The following is a 7,413-nucleotide window of genomic DNA, read 5'->3' as shown; positions in this document are numbered from 1 at the left end:
ATTATCATTAGCAAGCATCAGATAAGCTTTCAACCCAGCATTCATCCCCAGCTCATCCCCTGATGGGTGCACCACTGATAATCAAATACTCTTCCAGGGAGCCCTGAGATGAGTCACTGCACAAGTATTACCTAAGGAGTTTGTCAAAAATGTATAGTTCCAGTTCCTGTCCCCGAAGAGTCTGATTAAGTGGGTCAGGTGTGTTGTCAAGGAATCTGCATTTTTTATAAATCTCCCCATTTCTGCCAATAGCTGTCACACCTATTCTAAGACCTTTGATTGGATCAGGAAAAAAAAAAAAACATTTTTGTACTGCTCAGCATCATAGGACATCATGCTCAATAGGCTGGCCTACATCTGTAGACTCACGCAGGCCTCATTACTCAGTAAATGCAGAGCCCTGTGCCTATGCTGACCTGATGTTAGCCTGGGCCCATTGTTACCCAGCATTCTACCATTCTTCAACTGCTTGGTACCTCCCATAGAATGTCCCTTTTATCTTCAAATTCCCAGTCTGACAGCCCAACGTCCCACCATGATCCCCTCTGCCACCCACCCAAGTACATCCATAGCCAGCTCCACAACAGGGACCAAATGAAAATAGTTCAGACTAATTTGACAGTGACATTCTCTGCTGCCTCTTTTAAGATTAGAAAAGATAACAGGAATAGGTTCCTGTCACAGTGCCTGGCACACAGTAGACCTTCATTAAATGCCTTTGAGATCTGAATCCAGAGAAGACAGAAGAGACTCCACTGGATTTCTCTAGTGGCTAGAATCATTGCAGTGTTAATCATGATTAAAAAAAAAAAAAGGTCATCATTGAGTCGACCCACTGTGTATCAGAGTAGACTCTACTCCATGGGGTTTTCAATGGCTGATTTTTCAGGTACAGTTCTCTAGATTTTTCTTTCAAGGCAACTTTGAGTGGATTCAAACTGCCAAACTTTTGGTTAGGAGGGGAGCACTTAACAGTCTGAGCCATCCAGGGATGCTCAATAATGATAATAATAATAGTAACTAACTTCACTACCATCAAGTCGTTTCCAAGTCACATTGACCCCCATTGGGTTTCTGAGGCTGTAAATCTTTACAGAAGTAGCTTGCCCACTCTTCTGTGGAGCAGTTGGTAGGTTTGAACTGCTGTTTAGCAGTCAAGCGCCTTATCCACTATGCCACCAGAGCGCTAGTCACTAATATTTATGTTTATGTACTATGTGCCCAACATCATTTTAAGATTTTTATATGAATTAGTTTTCTCAATCCTCATAACTCTTTCAGCTAAGTATTGTTATTATTCCAATTTACAAATGAGGAAATGGAGCCACAAAGGGGTGAAACAGTTTACCTTAAGTCACAGAGCAAATGTGTGATGGAGTCCAGATTTCAATCCAGATAGTCTCAACTCCAGACTGCCTGCATCATCACACCCCTGGGCTGCCCTCCAAGGTTAAGTCCCCCTCCAGAACAAGGGACATCTGCTCTTGCCTTGCCCACCTGCCCATGTCACAGCCCAGAGGGAAATGCTTCCAAAATAATTGCTCTGGGCTGTCAGAGGAGAATATTGTTGTTTCTTCGAGACGACAGACACCCTCAGGTGCTAGGAACGACGTTTGTAACCTTGAAATGACAGAGCTGAATTTAATACTGTGAGAAGGAGCAGTCTGCTGGGGACCACGGGGCTCATTCTGTCTTCTGAAGGGGAGGAAAGCAGATGCCGATATTATAAAAGAAGCACTCCTTAGATAAACCCAGTACAAAATGTTTCAAGGGCTCAGAGGAAGAAAAAAAAAAAAAAGGCTGCCACCACCTCCTCAATTGTCTCTCCAGCAAAACTATGCACAGGGTTAAGGCTCCTCCTCTCCACCCTAAGTAACCCAGCTGAGACACACTGGAATTTTTGGAGAGTGTTATCCCATCAACAAGGAAAATTAACAACATTAATTTAAAAAAAAAAAAAATTAAACCTCTATTTCAATTTACAAATTCCAAGTTTCTGACCCTATAGCAGCACTTTTGTTTACAAAAGCAATGTGGTGTTAAACATTGTAATGAATCATAAATTGCTCCTCCCCCCTTTTCCTCTCCTCTCTCTAATCTGGCACATGAGTATGCTTTTCTGCCAAATGAGCTAGTTCAAATTCAGATCAGGTCAACAGTTACCCAGCACTGACCAATCACCAGGCCCTATACCTCCAAGATGTTAAGATGAATTTGATGTGCTGGGAGTAACATCCACACAGAAGAGAGTCATGTGAGATAAACAAAGGGGTGACTCTCATTTATTTAGAACCTCCTCCCTTGCCCTGTACCTTTGTCCTCTCATTCTGCTATCTAGAGAACCTTTTCACCCAGTAGGTAACCTCTTCTTTACACACCACCCACAATCAGCAAATATCGTTGCGCTTTATACAGGAGCAGATCCCCAGGTCTTTTCTCCCACTGAGTTACAGATGAGCTTGAAGAATGTACCTTTCAGTTACCACTGAGGTGCTTATGCATTTTGCCATAAGAGCTCCTTCAGTGAACATTACAGCCATCATATAGGTCATGCTGACTTCTAACTGAATAGTATAAACCCAAGCAACTGGGTTTCCTACTTTTCTGCAGACTTCTGAGAATGAAAAGACGTATTGATCCTGTTCTCTCTCTCCTGGCTTTCTCCCAGTTGTGGTACTACAGTGGGCAGTTGCTTTTTTCTCCCTATAATGAATTAAAATCAACAACAACAAAAATGGAGGCTCTGAGTAGTTAAGAGACATATGCAAGTTAGCAGAGCTAGTAAGTGGAAAGTTGGGACTTAACCCAGTCTGGCTGCCAGAAAAGCCCACAGTTCTGCCACTCACATAGATTGGTTGACGAAACAATCTCTAGAAGCAATGTGGCATAATGGGGATCCATTACAGGATGCTAGTAAACCAGATGCTTTTTCCTCAGAGTGTCCTTGTGTAAGGTAACCTCTTCCTGGATAAACCCAAGGACAGAAATACACACAATTTGTTACTGCAATGTTGAAGAGAAGATGTAGCTGTCAAAATGCACAGTAAAGTCAGCAACAGGCTACTTTCAGGGACTCTAATTCCCTTCCCTTCCCAGTTCCACTTTCCCCACTTGCACTATAAGATAAGCTGCTTTTTCTCCTCTAATGCATACGTTAAATACACACACATTGCAGTTGCTATGGGAACCATCCCTGAGAACTTCCTGTCTTTTATTCGATTAAAATTTCAGCCTCACTCCTTGAAGTAGAATACACTTTTATTTACAAGAGGACAGTGAGAAGAAGGCATCCTGATGGGTTTCACTGCCAATGAGCAGGCTGAGCTTCTCTCAATCTGATCATCTTTCAAGAGACTCACAGCACTCCTGCAATCATCAAATTAGTCCTAATTAATGTTCCAGCACGAACACAAAGCTCAGGCCTCGGAGAGCAGCAGCTCTCCTCTGGGATCTCAGAAAGGACAGAATGGGCCTTTATGACCACAGTTCCATCACACTCACTCTGTGACCTTTGCAGTCACTTAACCTTCCTGTGCCTTAGCAGCCATCTATGGCAAACTAGGAAGAAGACGGAAGGCAATGCCCATTAATTCTGGGCTGCAGGAATTCAGTCTGTGTGATTATTCTCACAGGGGCTCCACTGAAGTTTACCTTCCACTACCTGTGGAGACTGAAGCTTGCAAGTGAATCTTGTAAATACAATTGCAAGGAGCTATTAATGCAAAACAGCCAACTATTTTGGAGTACCTCAGAGGATTCTATTTACAAACTTACCTGGTAATTGCCAAGTAAGCAGATAGAAGAACTTTTTGAGTGGATGTGCAGATGGGATCATTTAAAATAATTTTTATCTGTTCATTAAATTATTGGGTTAGAAGCCAGAAGACCTAAGTTCATATCTCATTTCCAACATTTACTGTCTGTGTGCTCCAGCAAATTACCTAAATTCCTTGAGCCACAAATTTTTCATCTAGAAAACAGGACTAATAATGCACATAGTGCAAACCAGATAATGAGGTAAATGACAGATAAGAACTATAAGAACTTTGCAAACTGTAAAATGTACCTGTTAGTAGATTTTATGATAGTTTTCATTGCTTTTGAGACAATGCTTGTGTACAACTGAAAAGTGTCCAGTTATACACCAGCAAAGAGACTGCCAGGAGAATAGACAAGAGGGTGGCTTAGGCTTGGGCCACAAAAAAAAAAAAAAAAAAAGTTGTTATCAAATCTACTTCGACTCATGACATCCCCATCTGCTACAAGAACTGCTATCCAGGGTTTTCTTGGCTATAATCTTTATGGAAGATCACCAGTTCTTTCCACACCACTGTGGTTTAGGTTCTAACCACCAACTTTCATGTTAGTAGATGAGCGAAACCATTTGTGGCACATAGGGAACTTGAAGGAGCTCTGGTGAAGTAGTGCCTAAGACATTTGACTACTAACCAGAAGGCTGGTGGTTCAAACCCACCATCCACTCCTCAGAAAGCAGGTTGGGCAATCTATTTCCATAGTGATACCTCCTCAGAAACCGAAGGAGGGGTCGCTGTGAGTCGGATCTGACTCGAGGGCAGTGCGTTTGGTTTTGGTTTTGGAAAGAACTTGAACCTCTCTTTTCAGCTTATTAAAGCAGACCTACACCCTGCAACACCTGCTCCCTTTGGCTCAGAAAGTAAAATCCTTAAGTTTGTGAAAAGCAAAAGCCTACAACTTAGAATGATATACTTCTAGGCCTCTCTGGGCTAGCCAGTTTTCAACATATAAAACCACTCCTTTTGCAACTTAGCACAGCCCTGCAAATCAGCATAAAAATTGCCCAATGTCTTGGCAGTGATGGGAGACTCCAATTCCCACTGGTGCTATAAGGAGAAAGAACCCATGTGAAACCCTTAGCACAATATCGAGGGTCTAGTCATAAATGATCACAATTGTTATAAGCTAAACTCAAACCTTATTATTTTCTAGGCTCTATGTCCTGCCTGCCTCCTTTGGGTGCAACTGCTGTCAGGTAATATGACTATAATGAATGTTACAAAGAAATTGCGAGAGAGCTGGTGATGAATATTAAATAAACAGTGGTAAAGAATAATAAACAACATTTCTAATTTCCTCTCAGAAGGAAACACTCTATGAAGACAGCAAGTGTGTGAGGCCTTTGGAAAGCCTCCAATTACAATCACAATAGTGATTACAGCCACTGCTTCTTAAAAGCCCACTGTGTGCTAAACAGGGAGCTCTGGTGGGGTAGTGCCTAAGGCACTTGACTGCTAACCAGAAGGCTGGAGGTTCAAACCCACCAGCCACTCCTCAGAAGGAAGGTTGGGCAATCTACTTCCGCAGTGATACTGCCTTGGAAACCCAAAGAGCAGTCGCTATGAGTAGGATCCGACTCGACGGCAGTGCAGGTGCTAAACAAACCTGGACACTCTGCAATCATTTTCTTCCTTCACCTTCAAAAGGATCTGGAGAGATAAGAGTTTCTCATCCCATTTTACAGATGCTATAATTAAAATTCAAATAAGTTAGTAAATGATAAGGGTGGGAGGGGTAGAAATGTGTTTGAACACCACCAGTCAAACCAGTCGCTGTCTAGTTGATTGAGACCCATGATGACCTTACATGTGCAGAGTTGAACTATGCTCCCTAAGGCTGTGACCTTTTGGGAGCAGATTGCCAAGGATTTGTTAAAAGACACCTCTTCTAAGGATTCAAGAACCTCTAACCTTTCAGTTAGCAGCGAAGCACATTAACTCTTTGTACCACCCAGGGACTCCTGCTTAAACACAGGTGTATATGATTCAAGCATAGCACAGCATCATGCTCAGTTGGGTGGAGCTGAGGAGAGAACATTTTAGAAGGCATTGTCTCAAAGCTGTTTATATACAAAAGGCTACTTAACGTATCATGAATTCTCTGGGCAACTTGTTATCTCTTTAGGAGGATGCAAGATTGATGGAAAAATCATTGAGTAATCTCTCTACTATTTAATTGTCCACTCTACGTATCTATTACAAGAGGGATTTTCACATATATAGAGTCATAATTGGTCACTTATTCCAAAATTATTTATTGAATATCTAGCATGTATGAAAGGAGTTCTGATGCTACAATGGTTAAAGAACTTAGCTGCTAAACCAAAATTTCAGGGGTTCAAATCCACCAGCCCCTCTGCAGTCTACTTCCATAAAGATTACAGCCTTGGAAACCCTATGGAGCAACTCTCCCTACAGGGTCATTATGAATCAGAATCAACTCAATGGCAGTGGTTTTGGCTTTGTTTATGTTTAGTATGTATGATACAGGATACTGGATACTTTAGGAGATAAAGAGAAAATTACAATTTAATTTGTATTTTAATGATGTTCAGATTATAATAGAAGAAAAACCTATGTGAACCCAAATAGTTATATCAGAACATAATGCAATGTTAAACCAAATTACAGATAGTGTCTTATATATATATAAAGCAGCTCTGGTGGTGCTGTGGTTAAGGCATTTGGCTGCTAACCAGGTCAACAGTTCAAACCCAACAGCTGCTCTGCAGAAGGAAGATGAGTAAATTTACTTCCATGAAAATTTACAGACTTGGAAACTCTATGGGTTGCTATGAGTCAAAAATCAACTTATTGGTAGTGGGTTTGGTTTGTTTTTTTGGGGATCTTATATATATATATATATATATATATATATATATATATATATATACTCGTTGATGCTTTTGAGATGTGGTGTTGGCGAAGGATACTGAAAGTACCATAGACTGTTAAAAGAATCAACAAATACGCCTTGGAAGAAATGCAGCCAGAATGCTCCTTGGAAGCGAGAATGGCCAGACTTCATCTCACCTACATTGGTCATGTTGTCAGAAGGGACCATAAGGATATCATGCTTGGTAAAGTTGAGGGTCAATGAAAGAGGGGAAGGAGCTCAACAAGATGGATTGACACAGTGGTTGCAATGATGGGCTCAGGTATAGCAAGGATCATAGGTGCTGCCACAGGACTGGACAGTGCTTCATTCTGTTGTGCATAGGGTTGCTTTAAGTCAGAAACAACTTTATGGTACGTAAAAACAACAACATATGTATGCATGTATATGTGTATGTGGGAGCTCTGGTGGCATAGAGCCTAAGGCATTTGACTTCTAACTGCTGCTGGCAGTTCAAACCCACCAGCCACCCCTCGGAAGGAAGGTTTGTCAATCTACTTCCATAGAGATACCACCTCAGAAACCCAAGAAGGGGTCACTATGAGTCAGATTCAACTTGATTGAAGTGGGTGGGTTTATATGTGTATGTATATACATAGCATATGTGTGTGTGTGTGTGTGTATATATGTATATGTATATAGTGCCTAAGGCACTTGACTGCTAATCAGAAGGCTGGCGGTTCAAACCCACCAGTCACTCCT

The sequence above is a fragment of the Orycteropus afer genome, unplaced genomic scaffold (assembly GCF_000298275.1).
Source record: "Orycteropus afer afer isolate SDZICR_OR568_19922 unplaced genomic scaffold, OryAfe1.0 scaffold00409, whole genome shotgun sequence".
NCBI lineage: Eukaryota > Metazoa > Chordata > Mammalia > Tubulidentata > Orycteropodidae > Orycteropus > Orycteropus afer.
This window is presented reverse-complemented; position numbering follows the sequence as displayed.